At 37.5% G+C, this 24547-nt stretch overlaps 1 protein-coding gene across 7 annotated transcripts in view; it reads left to right on the top strand.

Moving 5' to 3' along the window:
* The window catches only part of gas2 (growth arrest-specific protein 2), an 86649-nt gene that overhangs the window by 39291 nt on the left and 22811 nt on the right, over positions 1–24547 (top strand). For 4 of the 7 annotated variants that reach the window (XM_012688357.4, XM_012688356.4, XM_062671971.1 and 1 more), the window contains exon 2: positions 12221–12257. The gene's annotated coding sequence lies outside the window, so the exon portion shown is untranslated. The remainder of the gene's footprint in view (positions 1–12220; positions 12258–24547) is intronic. The other 3 variants (XM_012688360.4, XM_012688359.4, XM_012688361.3) reach the window with 1 other exon arrangement.

Below are 24547 nucleotides of genomic sequence, written 5' to 3'. Positions count from 1 at the left end.
TATCTGTTGTCTGACACGCGTTTGATGCTTTTTTCGGTCGTGTTCTATGTAAGGGATTCTAGGTTTGTTATTGTATTTTAATCTAATAAGATCACTTGTTCTTAAATTAGCGTTTCGACTGATGACACTGAGACTAAGATATTATGTTAGCATTATTTGATGAACTAATTAGGATACAAGTTTATTTTCTCTCTCGTGTTTTTCACTCGTGTGTATATAATGTAAGTGCAGTAATACTCCAGGATTATACTTAAATAAGTAACTTGTATTATTTCTCACAAATAACTAAATGTTTCGATGATGAAGAAGCAAGATGCGACCGCGCCCGATATCCGTGTATGATTCCCGAGTTCTCCAAAGAAACTGGGAATCTTATTTATTATAATATAAAACATATCATTTTTGGAAAGAAAAGTTATGTGTAAATAAAAAAGAGACTCAAAAGCTTCTAGGTCAGGGGATCTTAATAATAACAGTTTGATCCATACCTTGGAAGGCGGGTGGGTACGCGACTCTGTAGATACCTTCTGTCTGACCTCCTATGTTTATATACATTTTTCTTTATTTATCCTATCAACGAGCCTATCATCTCATCTCCTGGTGGTAAAGTAAAGGTAACTCGAGAGAAAGCTAATTAGTATTGCATCCCGCGACACAATCAGACGGTGTAGGAATATAGGGGTTGTGTTGTCTTTAATATCGTCGCATATCGCAGCTGTCAGGTAATAAAAAGAACATCTTGTTAAGTTGTCTTGAACTAAAGGATAAGAGGCCGTGCTTTACTCGTATCGAGCAATCCCGCAGGCAGCTTTTTTTTTTGTCAGGAGGAAATCCCCGGGGCCAACCCTCCACTGGGGATGGCGGGCGGGGTATCCCCAGTATGTCGGAGTCGAACCGACTAAAACCTTCTGTCGCTCAACAACGCACGTCCGAGCCTCGCATGAGACAGAACTCATGAAAAGGCAAAGGGGGAGAGTGAAATGTTTAGTGCGGAGCACATCTTGCGTGTTAGATTTTTATTACACGATGTTATTTATTCCTTCATCGTGGAAGTCAATCGTGAACATTTGTTAAGTACGTATTTCAGCGGGAATCGAACACCGGTGCATCGCTAGATACGTATGAACCGGACGTTCTATCCTTTAAGCCACGCAGACTTCAAAACCGTTGGGTGGGGCAACCGCTGTACTGTAAAACTGAAATTTGGGGATTCATGTAACAAACCGGGCCGTGGCATAAGGTGGTGCCCATTTAACACCACGTGGGCCGTGGGCTCGTCCCTCCATCTGAGCAATAAAAAAATCAGTTCTCTGCGCACGCTGCGGTACAGCGGAGATCAAGGTTACATGTTATCGCATACTTATAGGAAAGGAAAACGGTTTTCTCAACGTCTCCGATAAGCGCTATCAGTAGCTCTACACCGTGACGTGCGCGCGCAGATAAGCGCGAGATATATTTCACTTTCTTTGTTTACTTCTATTTTTTTAACTTTAATTTCTGCGCTATTGTGTTTGTGTAGGGTTGATCTTAACCCATAGACACAGCCCACTGAATTTCTCGGAGGATCTTTTCAGTGGGTCGCGTTTCCGATCCGGTGGTAGATTCTGCGAAGCACTGCTCTTGCCAGGGCTAGTGTTAACAACACTCCGGTTTGAACCCCGTGAGTTCACCTACATGTTAGGGCGAAGCTGAAATAGCCTCTCAAGGCTATCAGCAAAGATAGGAAAAAAAAGAAAAAAGAAGAGGATTGATTTGGATAATTATCACTAGGTATTCCCTTTATGCGCCTTTCTTCTCCTTCATTGAGGTTGATATTTAAGGATTCAATAACCCGCTATTAATCCTGTATCATCCGTCTCTAGTATGAGACTCTCACACGTCGTAGTGACTATTTTCAGGCTCGGAATTGACGTCTATTACTTCAGAATTTATGATATAATAATAAGGAAATAATAAAATTTAAAAATACGCAGTGTTTAATGTTGCAACTTGTAATGGGTCACCGTCTTTAGGATAATTCTAGTTCTAATTGGTCTTCTATTAATCGCGACTTCTATCATTGATAGAACGAAGGCGAACGGCGAGCGTCATTTTTTTTTTTTTTTTATTGTTTAGATGGGTGGACCAGCTCACAGCCCACCTGGTGTTAAGTGGTTACTGGAGCCTATAAACATCTACGACGTAAATGCGCAACCCACCTTGAGTTATAAGTTCTAGGGTCTCAAGTATAGTTACAACGACTGCCCCACCCTTCAAACCGAAACGCATTACTGCTTCACGGCAGAAATAGGCTTGTGGTACCCACCCGCGCGGACTCACAAGAGGTCCTACCACCAGTTCGGAACGGGTGACCGCTTATGATCAGTGTACGCTATGAACTCGACTGTGCATACATTAGGCTCTATTACAAACATATAAAACTAAGAAATCTTATAATATTTACGTATTATCTCACGTTTCCAGGAACATTTTTTTTGTTATTGGCTTTGTAGGCAGACGAGCGTACGGCCCTCCTGATGGTAAGTGGTTACCGTCGCCAATGGACTTCAGCAATGCCAGGAGCAGAGCCAAGCCGCTGCCTACCGAACTGTTAACGATTGTATCGAGATATCGGAGAATACTGAGAGTTTGTTTTAAAATTAATTTAAGGATTGTATTTAGCAGTACACTTAAATAAGGAGGGCTCTAAACGACTAGTCATCCATAGTGACCATCACAGACTATATTATTAATTAATATTATTGAAGAGGTGCTAAGACCGAGCTAATATTTGAACGATATTAAATAAATCAAAACACCGTACATTTATTGCAGTACTGTGGTACTTTAGTACTTTAGTAGTACTTGCTGTATTTTTAAAATTACGAAAAGCTTAACATGTTTAACATGTACAGTTTGAAAATATTTCGGAATACTTTCCAGTTCAATCCTAAATCTTAGCTTTAACTAGTTTTTTGAGTTACACATTAAATAGATTGTTTTTCCAAATATTATTTTAAAAAATAAAAAGAACGAATCCAAATTTAGATTTCACCATTCAGTATCAAGGCATCAAGATGATTTTCAATTCTCTCTTACAGCGACTCACCGAGTCGATACAGGCAATGCGTTTTATAATGATCAGCCGTTGGTATTGTTTCGTCGGCATCAATCGGCACCGCCCCGTTACGTGTTGTTGGTGAACAATAACGTCTTTGTAAGGGCTTTTTGTTTCATCATTATCGCTTCTTAAATATGCCCGGTACATGATGTGGGACGTGCGTGCCACTGGACATTTTGTTTTGAAATCGACGACGTGCGCTTGTTGAAAGAACAAAAACGATTCATGATTTGACCCCAACAGCTCGTGATACTCGCACTAATTATAGTGGATCTTAATGCCGGTAGCAATTAGTACAACAATTTTGCATAAGCAATTACAATATCAAAAATCCTGTTTTTCCGGGTCTTTATAGTGTGCATATAAATTTATGGCGCAGCCTCCACTCTTCAAAGCGAAGAGCATAACTGCTTCGCTGTAGAAAAAGGCGGGATAGTGATACCTTACGTGGGCTTGAGTTCACAATACGCCCTGTCACCATTAGGTATGTTTGAATCCGGCAATTTTAGTTTATTACCAAGAATCTTCTTTTCCGTTACGTTGTGAAGTTGTTTTTCAAAGTGTATCTTAATGTATCTCGCTGTAATTCATCTAGTGAATCTCATTTACGCCGTACATGTTTTATCAATGGAACATTCCACATTTGAGTAATTTGGTGTCAGACTACACTTGTATGATGCAAGAGCAAAATGTCCATAAACAATTAGTGCGGTGCAGGAGTCGCCCACGTCGCCGCGTTGTGGTCGTCATTAAGATCTACGAAGTCCACTATCTATAGTAAGAATATTATTGTTTAAAATTGTCCGGCAAGGCGGTTAGTTGTCATAATCCAGTACTGCATTTCTGATGTTGGAAGGTTGTTCCACTCTTAATTTTTTTTGTTTAATTCCTACAAACATAAACCCATATGATTCTAAACATGCGCAGTCCATAGACTGTAATACCCTTACATTAATACCCTAACCTTAATACCGTCGTCCGTCTCTAGTTGTGAGCTGACTTTTTCAATTATTGAAGGGAGTCCAGAAATAACCAGGGTAGTTAGTGGTTTCCTGGTCTTTTTGTCGCTCGTATAACCCATCGCCTGGGGATTCATAACACTTCACATACTGAAGATGTGACTGAAATAATTCATTGAAGTCATAATAAAAATAAGTCGAACTGGATCATGTGATTGCAATAGGAGAGTAGAAAACGTTGAAATGGGGCCATTCACCCGAGTTCAGTCCAGTACAGCATACATGAAGGTCTGCGTTTAGTCGTAAAACTATCATTAAGTGGGTAATATGACCGCCTGTCGTCGAAGTCATGAAAAAAGTAAGAAACAGAACACGCGTTAAATGAAATAGTATCGAAGGGATCTATAATCGATTTCAGTTTGTGTCGATATAATATAAGCGAGGTGTCGAAATATTGATAGAACGAGGTCGCTCGGAATCGGTTCAGTCTGACCTCCTTGTAATCACTAATTGTTTTACGAATAATCGATTTTCTTTCAATTTCGATTGCCCGTGACTGCGTCTGTGGTTTTAATGATGCTTGAGAAATGCGGTAAATTTAAATTACTTTAACAAAGTATGCGCTAACTTTTAGTGGTCAAGCTGAGTAGGTCTGAAACGCAGGCGTGGTGCAGATTTAAATTGTAATGGTAACATTAATGCATAAAATGAGATAAGATGTACATGAGATAAGATTTATTAAAATGTTTTTTTAGCATGTTCTAAGCAAATAAGTATACTGCGTGTTTGTCACTGAACTCCTATATATCTGAACCGATTTTAAAGCAATGTTTAATGTGTATAGGATTATGGATTAGATTCCTGGGTAGTTTGGAATTGGAGTTGGAGCGGACAGGTAGCGCTAAAATCGGATATTAGGTTTTTTTTTGGTTAATTTCAATCAATTCAACCACACCTCTCCGGTAAATCGTTGCAATCGGATTCTAGATTTTGTTGTTTTGATAACAGGACCACCTCCGCCGGGCCCGCTGGATTATGTTCAAGACGGCCAAACACTAAAAACGGCTACAGACCAATTCAGTATCAAACCCGCAACGTTTCATGTATCGTATGGAAGGTCCGCCAGGTCGCGAAGTTGCTTCGTCGTATAACGGTAATACGACCTTTCGCACTGAAAAAAGCGGTTGAGCCGTAACATATCGACAAATCCTACCTACACTGATGCAACCAACAAATTGATAAAAATTTTTTTTTGAGTCAAACGTCTTAAAATAACTAATTTTTCGTTTTGTATTCTTTTCCTCTGTGATACCATACCGGTATTTGTAAGCTGACGTATGACACATTATTTAAGCAAAACGGCCGCTTACATATTTTTTATTTGTTACTAGCTGACCCGACAGACTTCGTATTGCCTCAATCCATAAATAAAAGACTGAAACTTTTGTATAAAATAAATTTAAAACAAACAAAAGGAATCCGTCCGACGGGGGACACATCAAAGGAAAAACAAAATTGTTATTTTTGTTTAATTCCGAGCATTTTCATATTTATTTACCTTTTAAACCTTTCCTGGACTTCCACAAATAATTCAAGACCAAAATTAGCCAAATCGGTCCAGCCGTTCTCGAGTTTTAGCGAGACTAACGAACAGCAATTCATTTTTATTATATAGATTTCTGAGATGCGTGTACGAGCCCACCTGGTGTTAAGTGGTTACTGGAACCCATAGACATCAACAACGTAAGTGCTGCCATCCACCTTGAGATATAAGTTCTAAGATCTCAGTATAGTTACAACGGTTGCCCTACTCTTCAAACCGAAACGCATTACTGCTTCACGGCAGAAATAGGCAGGGTAGGTACAGACCACACAAGACCCTACCACCGTTGCATCGCTAGATACGAATGCACCGGACGCCTTATCCTTTAGGCCACGACGACTTTACATAAATGTAAATCAAGTAAACAAAAATATATCCAGAAACTAAGAAAAGTCATGCTTGATTAAAAAATTGAAAACTTGCACATGTATATAACTCACCTATCTTTATGTCTGTACACCTTAGAAGCTCCCACGACGATTAACCACCGATTAAGAGTAAATTAATATCATAACTTCACAGCCATTCACCCGTATTTATTTACGGCATTCAATTTTATAGATCGACCGTAAATCAATCGTGGGAGCCAATAAAATGTGATACAGCATTACAATCAACACACCGTGCGCGGGTATTGGGTAATTTTAGACTATTACAACATTTCACATGTGAACTGTACGAATTAAAAAAAAACCTTAATTGAGAACTAGTTTTTCTAATGCTGTAGCGACTGTGAATCGTGCAAACTTTATTATTGACTAAACTTCAGTCGCATGCCATTAACTAAATATTAAACACTCATTTACTGTTAAATAATGTGGTGATTATTAATGAGATCTATCTTCTGATAAAGACATTAGTTTTATTATTATTAAACAAATGCTTAATTTCATTAGTTAATGTAATTGATTATGAACTTAATAGAGATCTGATAACATTTACGTGAATTGTAATGGTTATGACAATTACGATATTGTACAGAACAGTATAGCGATAGTTTTAGTTTTCATTTTATTATAAAGCGTTCGTTTAGAACTGTATGAGGAGGGGAACGCTTAGCCACGGTTGCCTTCCCGCCGGTGTCCCGATGAGTAGGCTGTTTACATCGTAAGACATACCTATGACTCGAAATCCTAATAGCAATAGTCATATGGATTATGTCAGAAAGAATCAGTAAACCACGGTCAACGTCAACGAATATGAACCGAAGTCAAACGGTAGAAGTTTCAATTATTTATCTTAAACTTCAGGCAGTAAAAAGTAAAGTTAGGGATACAACGTCTATCCACAACCTGCCTACAAAGAATATTGCGGTATTTTGGTCATGTTGCACGCAGGGATACCAGCAATTTGGAACGCCTTGTGGTGACCGGTAAAATGGAGAAAAAAAGGCCTAGGGGTAGAGGTCCCAAACGATGGTCGGACCAAATAGCGGAGGAACTGAGGGTACTTGTCAGCGACGCACTCCATCAAGCTACAAAACGGGATCGATGGAGACAGCTGGTTGACGGAATCGGACGCAGTGACGATCCTCAGCAGTGAGGGACCGATCGAAGAGAGAGAGAGAGAGAGAGAGAGAGAGGGATAAGAAAGGACGAAAGCAATGATCTGGTAACAAGAATTGGGGAACAACAAGGTCAGTTAGAACAAACTTAGTGGCAGACGACCAAGATCACATACGTTCTCTGAAGAATAGCCCAATAGAGTGTAGGATAAACGATGTTAAAAGAGCTGACTGTTACAGATGTTTTACACTAAAACTGATAATGATTCTAGGTGTTAAACGAGCGAACGGATCGCGGTGTCCATCCGGCTCGGTAATGAGCTCCATCGCGGCTTTCATCTCGATAGTCGTAATATTTCATGCTCTCTGATCACCGAGTTTTCTAATAATCACAACAAATTATAGGTTTTTTCCCTCAAATATCAATTTTGAAGTGAAATGTTTTAAAGCAACTTTCAAAGGAATCCCTTCACGGTAGACGATTGAATTTATTCTGTTGTGATCCAAAAGTCAAGAATCAGATAAGAATAAAGCAATAGACAATGTATCGAGACTACAGGCTCAAGTCTTAATTTGGTGACAATTAAGTGCATATATGTAGGTTTGAGTATCAAGTAATGCTTGACGGTTTCCAGTTTGAAAAAAAACACATAATCTTTTAATTAGTGGCGTCGTCTGCCTTTACTCTAATAATGAAGAGTAGAAAAGATAGGCACCACACATTGTTGCTTCAATTAGCGAAACAAATCTTTGGAACACAAAATGTGGGCCAATTAATTGTAGTTACGTAGTCGTTGAGGGTGTATTGTTACATAAACTATTCGATATTGTTACAGCTTACTTCGTTTTGCGAAGTATACCTACCTACTTACCTATTCAAAGCAATGATATGCACTTCAGTTCAATATAATTACTACCATAAGGTGATTAGCGCTAATTTCACGCTGTAACTATTAATTCATTCATGGCTGGTAGTTTTCAATTTGAACAAGTAAATGTTGCCAGTACGATCGAATTAAAAATATACTTTTTACCGGAAAATTTCGCATCTATTTTCTATAAATGATAATTTGTTTTAAGGAGATACTTTCCGATTGAGATTTCAATTTTTTTTTAAATTTTTTTTTATTGCTTAGACGTGTGGACGAGCTCATAGCCCACCTGGTGTTAAGTGGTCACTGGAGCCCATAGACATCTACTACGTAAATGCGCCACACACCTTGAGATATAAGTTCTAAGGTCTCAGTATAGTTACAACGGCTGCCCCACCCTTCAAACCGAAACGCATTACTGCTTCACGGCAGAAATAAGCGGGGCGGTGGTACCTACCCGTGCGGACTCACAAGAGGTCCTACCACCAGTAAAATATTTAAGTCGACTTGACTTGACAGCATTACCTAGTCTATGGCCAGGTGTTGCCGGAGACGGAGCTGATCTGTTTATCGAATTCTCTTGAAATAAAATACCTCGCGTATCGATAGGCTGGATGTGTAAATACTACCGCGACGCAGTCATGGGTTCGGGTTTGAAGAGTGGGGTAGCCGTGATATAAACAATAAGACATCATTCTCTGATAGCCCATAAAACCAGGTGGACTTTGAGGTAAAAAACAATCTGTAGTAATAATGAGCAAAGACAATTATTGCAAGTACATATACAGAGCTTGTAAATTAATTGAAACTGTTATTAATATAGATTTATACAGTACCAATGTCAGTAGAAACCTTTTTCAAAAATGGAAAAAAAGGTTTTAAAGATGTTTATAAGCAAGTGTGGGATATAGTGAACACTCGCTATCTCTGTCACACATCGGATTTTCAATGGAGATGAAGTCATAGAATTATACATATTTTGAAAACTACCCACAATATCAGATTGAAAGTTTCTCTCATTTACATTTGAACGAATTTTAGTATTGGACGAAAAAACATTTTGCTTTATAAAAAAGAGTCGTTAATCCGCGTTTTTGCATTTTATGCATAAACAAAAATGAGTTTCATAATGATAACATAACATTGTCTATGTTAATGAAATGCTACGATTATAATAATATTTTTATTAGTGTAGCGGCAGTCAGTGATGGGGCGCTGAGCGTTTTCACTCTCGACCGTCTGTCGACTGTCGACTGTTGACTCGCCGTCACGGTCAAGGAGATATACCGCGCATTCCCTGTTGATATTAAGCCCATCTATGAATCATCGTTAAGCGATAGTCGGCCCGGTTACGTAATTTTAATTCTTCCATATTTTAAGTTCGTAGTTGTATGTTCCTCTGTATTTTTGTAAATTCTGAATATAACAAAAATTTACCGAAATTAAAATTACATTTAAAACAAAAAATATAATCTGATTCGAGAAACAGTGCATATACATAATAATAATATGTATTGTGCTATGCTATATAATGCCATGTTATTTACTAGTTAACTGAAATATCCTAAGAGAAATATCAAAATAGTACCACATTTTACAAAACTGATTAAACATGTTATCAAATAAATTACCAAAGGATATTATTTGAAAAATCCTTTCTAAATCAAATAATTAAAATTATACCAAAATGCGGTTTGTTACCGCACGTAACAACGTAACAAATCTAAAAGTATTAATAGTGTGCAATTTAAAAAAAAAAATACAGCACTGGTAGGTACTACGGCGGTATTGAATCACAACATTATTTTAACGTGACGTATCTAACAATGCATCCGAATTCATGTTTCTTAGTTATCGTTCGCTAATCAATTAACATATAAAATGTAGGTCGAAGCGTTCGCTTCCTATTAGTCTCTAGTTTTTACTTAATGGAATGTTCGTACAAAATCTTTATTTTACGTAATTCCATTATTTTATATATTTTTAAAACAAATTTTACGTAATAGCGAGGATATGGCTATGAATTTACATAAGATTATAATTAACGTTGTCTTCTTCCGTTCGATTAGTTTATTTTAATGGAATTTCAACACAAAAATATAGAAGTTTATTTCCGGAGGTAGAATTGTGGCCTGTACGAGGTGGGGAGTATATGGCGCGGCAATTTCTGCCGCAAAACGAACTTGCACTCCAGGACCCTTATTCCCGGGCCGCGGCCTGGCTGCGTCAATGAACTTTTTGTATTAATTTCATTTGGTAAATCAAAGTAAGACGACTACAGGAGAAAGCCGATCCTCTAGCACTGCGTGTTGAGGTGATAACTTGTATTTCTAGACATTTCTAACTTGTTTATGCAACGATATTAAGTATATTTTAATTTATCAATATTTGAATTTGTAATTTTTATCGGATGCGGATTACTAAAACAAAACAATTATAAATTTAGATCAGAAATAACGATTACATAATTTTATTTTTCATTTACCTCATCCGGTTTTTTTTTTGTTGCTTAGTTGGGTGGATGAGCTCACGGCCCATCTGGTGTTAAGTGGTTACCGGGGCCCGTAGACATCTACAACGTAAATGCCGCCACCCACCTTGAGACATGAGTTCTAAGGTCTCACTTTTAACAGTATAACAGAATTTATCTTTACTGGTGGTAGGACCTCTTGTGAGTCCGCACGGATAGGTATAATAGCCGGCAAACTTCTTGAGCATTTGTTGACGTAGTGGGGGTAAGTTTGCGCATGGTACACTCACGTGCAAAAACATTATTTACTCTGCGTCGTAATGCAATTAAATTATTAAAATCAACATATGTATTTATTTATATATTTATTAGAACATCAACAAAAAATATAGGTTAATAATTGTAATAATTTAATCTTGGGGTAAAATAGATATTCCTTCTATTAAGTCAAAACTAGAGCTGTTGCCAGGTCTTCGTTCAGTTGAAGCGAAGCTGGTATTTGTAACTTTTTTTTCGTTATCATAATCTTAACCATTATCATCATCACTGTTTTCATCACCCGAGTCGTCATCATCGTGATAAGTCTACATAGGGCTCATCGGTGTAGTTTACGACTCGGTCGGTTCGATTTTCTTTTTTGTCTATAATTAATTATTTTTTGAAGATATTCGATTCGTAGTAATCGAATGTTACTTTTTTCAATTAACAGCTTCCGATTATTTTCTGTTTTTTTTTTCCATCTGAAGCCTAGCTCTTTCATAATTCGTCCTAAACTTCATTCCGAGCCATTAAAATGTATATCTTCTTTAAAATTTTCGAAGCCTTTCTACGGTACGGAGTTTCGCTGCTTGTTATGTAGTTATTATGATTACATCTTTTTATTACAGATTGAACGAAACTATCCATTCCGGTAACTTTCTTCTTCCCTGATCTTTTCTTACCCGGAGTCCCGAGCACGATGAGCAAGCCAGAGCCTTTAGCTTCGTTAATAATGCACCTAACAGTACTCACTGATGTTTTTGTTGCTTCCGAAGTCTGTTTTACTTTTTCCATAATATCATTCTTCCCCTGTTTTATAATGAAGCAAGATACGTCGTACACAATTTTTCTACCCTTTCTTTTGAATACTACACCAGTTTGTCGCGGCATAGTGTATTTTTTATAAAAAATCAACAAACACTCAACAAATAGCAATGGCAACAAAGTCAACAAGCAATTATAACAAAATATAACTTAACGATTAATAACGATAGACTTTTCACTGTACGCAAGCGTACTTTTGGGAGCAAGCGGAACGAGGGCGCGGTGCGGGACGCAAGGTTCGACTGATCTACCAATAACGCGCTCGATAGGATTTCCCCTGCCGTCGCGCCTCACCCTCACCACCAAAGTGATCTAAAATTCGGTTCTGCGCAGTCAAGGTCATTTGCTCACGATGTTTGCCGGTTACTATACCACCGCCCTGCCTATTTCTGCCGTGAAGCAGTAATGCGTTTCGGTTTGAAGGGTGGGGCAGCAGTTGTAACTATACTTGAGACCTTAGAGCTTATATCTCAAGGTGGGTGGCGCATTTACGTTGTAGATGTCTATGGCCTCCAGTAACCACTTAACACCAGGTGGGCTGTGAGCTCGTCCATCCACATAAGCAATAAAAAATATATATTAGGGTATGTCCTGTACAGTAAAGTAATGAATGATTCATTTTGTTTCAGTTGCTTCGATATGACGAGTCGCGCCCGCTGAGGTCTGGTAAGTTTGGCTTTATCACTATAAAGTATAGTATAGTAACAATTGAATTTCGACATAGTACAAATTATTGTCAGCAGCAGTGATAATAATAATATGTTCATTGTACGCATGTCCGATTTGTAGTCATACTAATAGTCTGTTATCGGTTACGAGAAAAAATGATTATGAATTGTTTGGCAACATTTTTGTGAGTCGTCTTGTTCTGAGCTTCTTATCATGACTAGTTCATTAAAAAAGTCCTCTTAAATCTAAACGCGACTAAGGCAACGGATATGCCGTGGAAGTACATGGGCCAAAAGTCCTGCCTCCGGATAGAAAGAAGGGGAGCTAACAATAGGGAGCTTCGGGTAGGTTCTCTGGACTATAATAACATTTAAAAATTGTCGTAAAACCCTTATAATAAGCCAAACATTGCTTTTAAATTACCATTGTACTATACATATTATGGTTAGTGTAGCTATTTGTTAGTATGGTTACTGTATGAATTTTAAAACTGTCTTAACTTAATGATTCGTATTAGCAAGATAGCTTAGCTTAGAGCACTGTAGATGTTAGAGTCGATGAATACCACACTTCACTTTAGTGCAGTAATACAATGTACGCTTTAATCAACTTTGCAAAAAATACTGGTGGTAGACCTCTTGTGAGTCCGCACGGGTAGGTACCACCACCCCGCCTATTTCTGCCATGAAGCAGTAATGCGTTTCGGCTTGAAGGGTGGGGCAGCCGTTGTAACTATACTGAGGCCTTAGAACTTATATCTCAAGGTGGGTGGTGCATTTACGTTGTGGATGTCTATGGGCTCCAGTAACCACTTAACACCAGGTGGGCTGTGAGCTCGTCCACCCATCTGGGCAATAAAAAAAAAATGTATGTACTAACCAAAGTAGCTCCGTCAAACCCGATAATGGTGTTTTCATGAATATTATTTTATCATTTATTCAAATAAGCAATAGGCTCTCAAAAAAAAAACAGATTTTAAATTCGCATTACCCATTAATCCGTAAATATCAAATAAAGATTTCTGGTGAAAAACAAAAGACGTATGTATTCTGCTTCAACCGAATGTGAAGTTTATCGGCTTATCTTCACTAGGAATGGTCTCTAGGGCCATTTTTGGTGTGCTGGTGTACCGTTGCGACATTGCGACATTGCGAAGGATTACTGCACTCTTTACGACTGGCCATTTGTGAATAATATAATCGCATAACGGTACTTTCAACACCTTTGTGTTTATGTTCTCTTGGTACATTGTCACCTATTCAATTATTAGTTTGCGCTTCGCTCGAAAGATTTAATAAAGGAAGAATTAGAGGCCAGATAATTTTATATACGCATACTTTTTAGCATTAAGTATTGCCTGAAATATTACCGAGAAATTACACACGAATAGTAATATAATCATTGCAGTAATATCGCAGATCAATGCTGGCGTGGCCGCACACTCTCTACAGTAACATTAATTGTCCCCGAATCCTGATCACGCAGGAGCCAGTCACCGCCGACGCTCTAGACACCCTTGCATTAGACGCCTTCAGCTCTAACACTAGGAGTAGGGACCCCGGTAACCATGCTCGTCGAACACGGCAAAGTGTTCGACATGCAACCTAGCCTAAACATCAGCCCGCTGAGTTTCTCGTCAGATCTTCTCAGCGGGTCGCGATTCCGATCCGCTAGTAGATTCATTCGCGAAGCAGCTACTCTTGAGTATTAGGTCTCCTTTGGAGGCGCTCCGGTAGCTGTTAGCAAAACCCACCCCTCCTGGCTGAGCCCTTGCTCGCCCAATTGGTAAAACTGGAAAGATCTCCGGGCCACCAGTCATGTCTCAAACATAAAAAAGTACCGTTAATTATCGTTTCTGTTTTCTTTGATGCTGCCATTTGAGTATTATCTTACAAAGATTTGAATATATGTAATAACATTTTAATTCATTTTTTTTTTATTTTTCTCTGTTATATGCACAGTTTTCTAACAGTTCCGAGTCGAGATATTCTGCGCAACTCATCGGAGCGTGAGCTTACAAAAATTAATTATACGATTCACTTTCACAGCGCGCACGCGTCGCACGTGCCCGCCTCTACAGAGTTATTGGTACAAACCAGTTATAACTGACACATCCTTTTTATTAATTGATTACATGATTACTTTTGTATTTTAAACTATGCAACACGCCTGGTCTACGCCAATTATCAATTTTAAATTATTAGCTTCATGAGAACTAAAGGCTCCCTCCGTAGATCGCAAAGGATACTAATCTATACTCTATACTAATATTATAAAGAGGAAAGATTTGTTTGTTTGTTTGTATAGAATAGGCTCCGAAACTACTGAATCGATTTGAAAAATTCTTTCACTGTTTGCAAGCTACACTATTCCCAAGCGACATATGCTATAATCTTTTTTGAAAAAAAATAGGGATCCTTACTAAAACTCCAATAATGGAACCCAAGGTGTAAAAAAATTACCTAAAATATTATTTACATCGCGTGCCTTGCGAAACCTATTGATGATAAAATAAAATAATGTACTACGACTTTGTAAAACACATTATTATTTATAAAAAGGATCGCGACAGCATATGTCTGACTATTATAGTTATGCCGTAATAAGTGTTCTTTTATTTAAAAAAATAAAACAACGTCAATTATCGTTGAAATTTTTGTTAAAGACCCGAGCGGAGCCGGAGCGGGCCGCTTGTGATCAATATTTTGAATGCCTTTGGTGAGGAATGACAGTCCTGCCTATTACTGCCGGGTACCATTTTGTGTTCTGATTCGAAGATCCGATATCTCAGGATAGGTGACAATATTCACCTAGCTTATATAGGCTCCGGAAATCTCTTGTCAACGGGGGCGCTATGAGTCCGACTACCCAGTTAATGCCAAACCTTAATAGATTATGGATTTCACTACAACTTTTAAAACTATACGAAAAGCACGAAGAATCAACTCTCAGTTAAACAACATTTGAATATCTGTTCGAAATAATATACAATTGACAAGAGACATAAACTTTCTTATCAAGTTGAAATTTATAGTAATTTAATGTAAAATTATATGAACGTAGAGCTGTAATATTAATACAGTGTCATTTGTAACACAATTTATGGAGGTTTCTCTCCCTGGAGCCGTGCCACAGAGTTACAAATGTTTCTCGTGTAAAACACTAATATTTAACTCGGGATCTAATTACTATATACGAGAGACAGAAACGAAGTAAACCGATTTAATGTTGTTCAATTCAGAATCATTTATAGTTCTGTCGCAAAGACTTTAGACTAGAGACTTAGACCTCATGCCTCAAGGGGTGGTAGATTTCGCATTGTAATCCTCCTGGCTCCGGTAACCATTTAACACCAAGTGAGCTGGTTCACCCCACTGCGCATAAAATAAATTAAATTTTCCCTATATTTTTTCCCTACATTTTCGAAGCCTATGTTTCAAAAGTAAATTCTATTTCGTAATTCAATATGATTGATTGAAGAACTTGAAATCTATGACGTGGATTAATATTTACAAAGTTATTTGAAAGGAGACCATTTATAAAATGTTAACAAAAATACAATATTAAATATGGACTTTAAATAAGTAGTCATTAATGGAGTGTTTGTTGTATTGTCTCCGGATAGTTAATTGCATAATGGGCATCGCTAATTAGACTTTGTCTTTGGATATGTCTTGTGATCCATCCTGCCAGTAGTTACTGTCACTTGGCATAAAAAGTAATCATACATTTCAGCTACAGCAGGATAGCCGTTGAAAGATAATTTATTAATGTCTTTTAGTATTGCTTAAATTCGAACCACTTATAATGTAGTATTATGGCTGTAAAAAAATACGCAATAGATTTGAACCAAATCTTTAAGTTCCCTATTTTTACGCAGATATACTGTAGGTTACGGCGAGGTGACTGACCTGTTTCTCAGAAAACCCTTGTGAAACGGTGGCAATCTGTGCGTTTGGTTTACAAATAAGATAACATCTTTTATTATTTTCCTCCTGTGTTTTCCCCCTTATGGTGCTCAAATTTAATTAATTTTTTTATTCGTTCACTTTTTTTGTTATTGCATGCAGAATGTTTTTTAGTAAAATCAGTAGTATAGTCAGTACGCTTATGGTTGAGACTATAAAAACTAACTTAATTCCGCGACTCCGTTGCCATAACCTGACTTGATCAACATACAAATTATAGCAGTACTACAAACATTCACCTCAACCCTAATTAGTCTAAATCAATTTTAATTTTAATGTAATGAACGAATGCGGGCACAAGGCCGCGGGGATCACAACTATCGCAGCTCGTGAATGTCAATTAAGATCGCGTTCGCATCGATTAATTATCGATCCTTTTACGGTAACTAATCGAGATATTTGACCTTTACCGATAGAAATACTGATGATTTGTGAAGAAACCGACACATCGTATTGTGTCATATATGAATGATCATCAATTAAGTTTTGTTAATTTGTAAATTAAGCTTTTCGAAATGTTGCTAAATATTTGTTTTATAACATGATTTATTTTTATTACGTCAAAATAATTGAATTTTATTAATAATAATCTTATGCAATGTGTTTCGATACTACCTTTATATATTATTGCTTTAAAGAAACAGATGTACTGACCTGCTTGAGTGAAGTGTCACAGCTACAACCAAAAAATGATATGAGCCAATGACACCCAGACATCGAAGTCGCACCCGGTAATAATATTTGCTGTCTGTTATCTCGAAAGTCGATCTATTGAATTAAATCGATCGCATATCTGAGCTATAAATTGAAATGCAACGAGGCTGGTCGTGACACGCTGGCTGGCACGAGCCGTTACGCTTACAATCCAACCTTGATGATACACAAGGATAAATGCGATAATTGACTCAAAACAAAATGTGGACTGCCTAGAATTTTTATTTTTTATTTTTTTATATGGATGGGTTGGACGAGCTCACATCCCACTTGTTGAGTGGTCATTGGAGCCCATACACATCTACAACGTAAATGCGCCACCCACCTTGAGATATAAGGTTTCAGTATAGTTACAACGGCTACCCCACCCTTCAAACCGAAACGCATTACTGCTTCACGGCAGAAATAGGCGGGGTGGTGGTACCTACCCGTGCGGACTCACAAGAGGTCCTACCATCAGTAGTAAGGTAAGATTGTTGCGAGGATTATTTTTTGGACAGGGGCCGATCCTCATACATGAATTTTTCGCGCCTTGGGAGCGCTCAGGGTATGGGGGTCTTGACGCCTCGCAGATGTTGACAGGGACCACCATCCGGCCTACTCAACATTCAAGCTTCCGGTTTGGATGGAGACAAATGTAGGTAGTTTCAGTCTGAGCTGTGATTCTCTGTGAAACAATTATCAATTTGAAAACTGCAAACAACTTTTAAAACTCATCCGTTAATTTTCTCGGCATCCGCGCTTAGAACACAGTGAACCCGATGAGGTTAAATGTTTGAGTTCTTTAAAAAATATATAAAATATTAGAGTTTTTCTCGCAGGATCAAATTCCACCTTCATATGAGTAGAATTCTTAATTAACAGACTTTTTCACGCGGTTTTAGTTACCAACCATCTTCGCCGGACATCTGGCTTCAAACTCGCTGAGATTTTTTTTTGCTTTAACCGGGAACGGCCGATCTAATTTTGGCCTTGTTTATTAAAATAGAATGCTCTTTAAAGTTTGGGGAAGGTAAACTGTGTCATATTTCCTCAGTAAGATTTGATGGTTTTTCAGAAGTTAGACACACACCCGTCAGCGACAGCCGTTATAATTGAGACTTCGACCTCATGTCTCACGGGTAATGGTGATATTCTTGATGTCCATGGACTCTGATAACCACTTAGCCCCAGCTGTGTCGCGAGCTAGTTCATCTTATCAACGCAATATATTTTAAATATTCATGAAATGAACAATATTATATCGATACAAACATTAATTGTAAAGCAAAATATTAGATTCGATTTCTATTTCCTGGGTTTGCAAATTAGACCCCATTATTATTTATTCGGAAGCTGGTGATGGTGCATAGTGATAGCAGTTATGGCATTAGATTGTGTAATGTCAACCTTGTAGTATAAGCATTATTTTATGAACAATAACAATACATAAGTACTATTGGGTGTGATAACTGTATTTATTGACTAAATTGTGATCACGACCTGGTCATATTTATCTATTTATTATTACCTAATTGTTTTCTACGCATGTATCCGTGCGTACTAATGTACCAGGATGGCACAGTACCGCAGAGGTTAAGTAAAACATCTATTAAAAACCGAAATACGTTCACGGGACGGGGCATTGGGTTACCAGGGTACTATTTGCGTGAGGAGGTGCCGTTATAAGCATTGCTATTTTCCCACGTAAAAGCTATAGAAAATTGCTTACACTAAACCTACATTATACGTTGTATTCATTTCAAATTAACATCAAGTAATTGAGAATCTTTATTTACGATTTGAAGATTTTATCTGTTCGTGATTGAGGGAGGATATTAATAATAATGTTTTAAGTGTGTAAGTATTCGACATTCAATATTTGGAATTAATTTATGAAAATATTTTTACGCGCATTTGGCATTTAAAATACTTAAGGAACAGTTTACCATTCGCAGTCAACTCCTTTCGTTTACTTCAGGTGATCCGTTCGTTGTTTCGCTTCGAAAAGATTATATTACTAATTGCCTTCGTGTCATCGCTTTTACAGTCTACACGACAAGTTTACAACTACATTCCCAATAGGATAAGTCGTTTTGATATGTGTTTCTGCTATTTGATAAGAGATGGTGTTACACTTATCGCGTGTTCTCGGTATTACTAGTTCTTTTGATATTCATTTCTGATGTTCGACAACAGATGGCGTTACTGTTACCAGCGTACCAATATGTTATGTGGAATTCTGTTGTTATACGTTTCGAATATTATGTATTTTTACTTAATTTGTTACATTATAAAATTGCAAAACAGATCTTCATGAATTCATTTAACAATTTAGATACAAGTTCAGCCAGCGTACAAGGAGAGCATAACGCGAAGAGGTTAGAGTGGCGACACGCGTATGCACGGAACGGGGCATTGGGTTACCGGGGTATTTAGCCGTGCTATTAGCATGCAGTGCGGCGGAGGAATACCGCTACACATCTCGCGTTCGTTTTCATCATCACGGTCAGTAGACCGGGACCGAGGATTGTATAAAATGCTAAATAGGATCAGGTTTCGAATAACAAGCAGGTTAATAAATAATAACAAAATAGAAACGTAATTGAGAATTGTAGTTACTCGCGTAACGCAAGACTTTCATAACGTAGTCAGAAGTATAAAAATTTTAACAATTTTACGCTGTCTTGCCAATTTTTTAAAGCGGTTCTTAATCCGTGTACATAGAGGTCATGGTGATGCTAATCAGAAACTTAATTTATTTATTTATTGCGTAAACGATTAGCTAATTAATTTTGTGATGAACAGTAAATACCTCCTTGAGTTTAATTTGTAACAATAATCAGTTAACAGATTATAAATTGGAAGCAAGGTATGTTCAGTGTCAAATGTGTAAACGCCACTACACACGGGAAACCGTGTTACATACTCGCGCTGTGTTGTTGTTAGCGTATGATGTGTTGCTCGGTATCATCTGCGATGTGAACTTACACAGGTCCTGTTGAGAGACAATTTGAACAGCTATTTATGAATGAATCATGAATATCTTTGATACAGCTTTTATCGCTTATCGGAAACCAATAGATAGGTAGGGAAAACTATGTTTACTATTTTCTGGAGTTGTTTTAAAAAATTTAATTGCATGTAAATAGTAAATTGACTAATAGATCGTTCATATTAATTCTTATTATTTCGGAGAACAACTTTTTTTTATTGCGCTAGTCCACCTGATGGTTAATGGTTACCATGGACTACAACAACTCCTGGGGCAGAGCCAAGCCGTTACCTATCGTTAAGTACTCTCCACAAGCCTCGATTGAAGGACATGTCATAGCGCTCATAAAGGGGAGCTCATTTCAAAGCCGGATTCCAAAGCTTTTGAATGGGTTGACATAAGTTAGTTATAATAAATAAGTCTGTATTTTGAAATACGGGGTCCGCACGGGTAAGTACCACTACCACCCTGCCTATTTCTGCTGTGAAGCAGTAACACGTTTCGGTTTGAAGGGTGTGGCAGCCGTTGTACTGTAGACACTGAGACCTTAGAACTCATTTCTCGAGGTGGGAGGCGGCATTTACGTTGTAGGTCTATGGGCTTCGGTAACCACTTAGCATGCTAACCAAGCATGATAAGCATGCATACCATGATAACCAAGTTTGGTTAGGTCCTTTCGCGATTGCGTCCTCTTTTCCAATCTTTCTGATAAATCATGATTAGCACGGAGAGTGGCAACCCTAATAATTAACAAGCCGGAAAATGAGGAGGCAACACACTAAAACCTAAGCTTCAAACCCGATAAGTATCCTTTCGTAAATAAGAAGGACTGTGCTGCAGGAAGTACCGAGGACCCTATATTCCTGTAATTCTATGACGGTATCTATATAAAATAAAGAGTGACCGCAACCGGAGTGCGAAGTTGTGTGTCCCTTCCGCGACGCCGCCGCCGCGCTCACCACAAACCAATACAGTACTGTACCGGGAAACCAGTTTTACTTCTCACATTCTGAATTCTAAACCAGAGACCAGGAAGTCAAATGATACGTTACATTAATGATTTCCTAAATATTGTGGTATTAACAACCATTTAAAGAATGTCTGGTATTACCCGCCTGCAACCAGTAATTTTCTTTGTCAATTGATTAATGATGGGTGTTCGCGTAGACAAACAGATAAACAGTTTTAAATATTAGATAAATAGTCTCCCCAGTCTCTCCATCATTGAGACGGGACGCAATGACATTTCCAAACAAAGAAAGTGTTTCATTCATCAATTTCATTGGGTGCATCGTCGAGTTTTCATTCAGGCTAAGAAATTTTTTATTTTTTTCACCTATTACAACATCACTTTAAATACAATACAATTAATTATAAATACTAGAGGTCCCGCAATAGTCGAAATTCGACTATAATTAATTGGAATTGTAAGTTTGTACACTATTATGACAGTATTTTATACTTCTATAATCTTAAATTTCGCCAAGACTACACTATAAAAAATATTAACAAAGACAAACAATATTTAATCTATTCTCAATTTGACCACAGACGTCAAGAACAAAAGTTTGACAATAAATGATATGCATGCGTGTGTGCGTCAAATACATGATATGTAGTGTGTGTAATGTTTTCTTTATTGATTTAATGTATCTTTTATGCATTATTTAAAAAAAAATGAGCATTGTGCAGTTCTTCTCTGTATTCTCTATAAGTGTGGAAAATTTCATACTCCTCCGTCCGCGCAATTTTCGTAAAAAGGGATACAAAATTTTGCTTCACGTATTAATATATAGATTATGACAGTACAGCTGATAGATTAAATTCGTATGATAATAAAACGCAGGCAATAATTGGACAGTACTAAGCAAAAAAAAACGTATTAGGGAGATTCACATGGGCCCAGTGATTCATCGCTGGCCAAGCAGTTTCAGTGTTAATATTTTTTAGTTATAGTATATTAGATCGATGAAGAGGCCTTGTCGTTCTTCCTGTAGTACTTTACTACATTCGCAGCGGGCTGTACTGACTTAGCATTCAGAGAAAATTTAGACAAATTTAGAAAGGAATACATATAGACAAATTATTAGATTTAGACAATTTTAGAAATAGATTGTTTTTAATTATTTTTAGGTGTAAAATAATTTAAAATACAGTAAAAGCCTCTATATGCGTAGGGCTGATCGATAATACTCCTTGTTTTTCTTTTGAAAAGATTGATCGTTTGATACTTAAACTAGGTTGATTGATACCATTCATTGGTCATTGGATCACTGTAAACCAGCCTTTACTTCATTCGTATCGTTCAATCTTGTCTTTAATCAGATTCAACGACCAACGTCCTTACAAGATGGCCCTTCCTGGATCGGGTCAACGACTTATGGCCGATGTCCTTGTGAGATGTATTACAATTTAAATCACGTATTATGTAAACATGGCATTTCATTTCGCTTTGATTTTAATTAGTTTTTAACTGCCTCAGTTAATATTTACTTTTAAGATTTTAAAATAGATTCACAAATTGCTTAGAGATAATGAACGATGACAAACAAACAGACTTTGAAATTTGAAACCACACAGTTCATAGTTGTGCTCGCTCGACAACAACCAGGGAAGCATAAACTAGAGGAGTTCAACGAATACAGAGCTATCTTTATCAGTCTATTTCCCATATGGCTTTCTTCACAACAGCGGACTTAAGTACTGCAACCCGATAGTACGACATTAGTATGGATGCCCACAAGCCCACTGCTAAGGTTCCCGACGTGATTTACTGCCATCGCGGCGTCGCACTGTGGGTATTATTTCTTTGTATACACGCGTGCTGGTTCTTGGCCGCCATTGCTTTGTGGGTGGGAAACAGATAACTGTCGGTACGAATCCACAGGACGCGCACGTGTTCAACTGGAAGCTGAGCTATTTTGTATTTGACTGTGTTCATTGTTTACGTCAGTGACTTCCGTGGTGATGAAGCATATCTAGTAAGAGAGTTAGCAAATGGGCAGTTATTATGTGCTTTTAACGAATGCTTATTGTTTTTTTGAAGTGAAACTTCCTTATCGGCGTTGGAAAAAAATTTACCGTCACATTTTTCGGTTACGCGTCACATTTTTCCGTTACGCGCCATCTGTTTTGTATTCATGTCTATGATAATAAAATCCTTTTGTTTAAACTTTATCTAATTTAACTTTTTTGTATTCATGTCTATGATAATAAAATCCTTTTGTTTAAACTTTATCTAATTTAACTTTATTTAACCAATTTCTAGAAAGTTGCATGTAGATCATTTTTCGAAAAATAAGGCCATAAACAAGTTTCACTTCTTACGTGTGTACACTAGTACACGCACACATTTTTTTTTAGGATAGTTGTACATGTAACAAAGTATGTAAATCATGATTATATTTAAATAAATTTGCGCGTATCGTGTTTGTTAACCATGTGTCCATTGGCATTCGTTTTTGAATTGGTTACTACAAGGTTGGTTCTGGAACCAGTTCCAAAATTCCAATGGACACATGGTTTCCAGAAATGAAAATTAAAAAAATTGTTTAATGAGGTCTAATTGCAATAATCACAAAGTACCAGTTTCCATAATTTAATAGAGGCTAGTTACAAAACAACTGTACAGGATTCATATCATCTCATGAAGTGATCGATAAAGTGTTTGTAAGTGCAACCCTAAATTACTTGTAGTTCATCGAAAGGCAGGCACGTCCGCGATCATCCAATTAAGGACCTCGGGTACGTCGTGCTGCAGTGCGGAGAGCGGGTGCATTGTCCTGACCTATCCTTCTTAATAAAGGAAGACGCCACTTGAGCAATGAAATATTGATTGCTACCTAGTTTATGTGACTTAACTGGCTTCTATAGAGTTATGAGCGCCTGGTGCTGTGAGATTTTTTTTTATATTTTTATTGCTTAGATGGGTGGACGAGCTCACAGCCACCTGGTGTTAAGTGGTTACTGGAGCCCATAAACATCTACAACGTAAATGCGCCACCCACCTTGAGATATAAGTTCTAAGGTCTAAGTATATGTAGTTACATTGCGAGCTACTTAGATTTTTTTCCGTTCCTTTACAAGTTTAAATAGTCAGAAAAGCGTACTGTCTATTTGGTATTGAGTGGTCACCGAAACCCAAAGACATTATAACGTGAATTTCACCAGCCGGCATTGTGACTGAGCCTTGCTCGTGAAGCTACCTATTCCAGATTGAGGCAGATGAAGAAATAAAATAAAATAGTGTATGAATCGGTGATACCTGTATTGACGTTCAAGTATTAAGGTATAGTTAATAGACTTATTATTCTTCGATTTAGCAGTTTAGTTTTTTATTTCGTTTAATAATTATTTGTATATCTTTATTCTAAGAAATGACAAATATTTGCACGTACTTCTTATCTTTCTTTTTCGCTTTAGTTTCAACATTATCTTATTTGCTTGTAATCTATCCGCACTATATGAGTATCTGCAGTGCATTTAAATACATTTTTATCCTTCTAATGATTCGGAGAGGGCGGTCTCAATTTGTCGATATTAAAAATAGCCTGGGTTGTTCGATAATTTTACGTAAATGAACGATTTTCTTGAGACTACGGGAATCTTGATCAACTTGACCCGGGGCTGCT

This window comes from Bombyx mori, chromosome 14, assembly GCF_030269925.1.
Source record: "Bombyx mori chromosome 14, ASM3026992v2".
NCBI lineage: Eukaryota > Metazoa > Arthropoda > Insecta > Lepidoptera > Bombycidae > Bombyx > Bombyx mori.
Note: the sequence above shows the minus strand (reverse complement) of the source record. Positions and strands in the feature narration are given on the sequence as shown.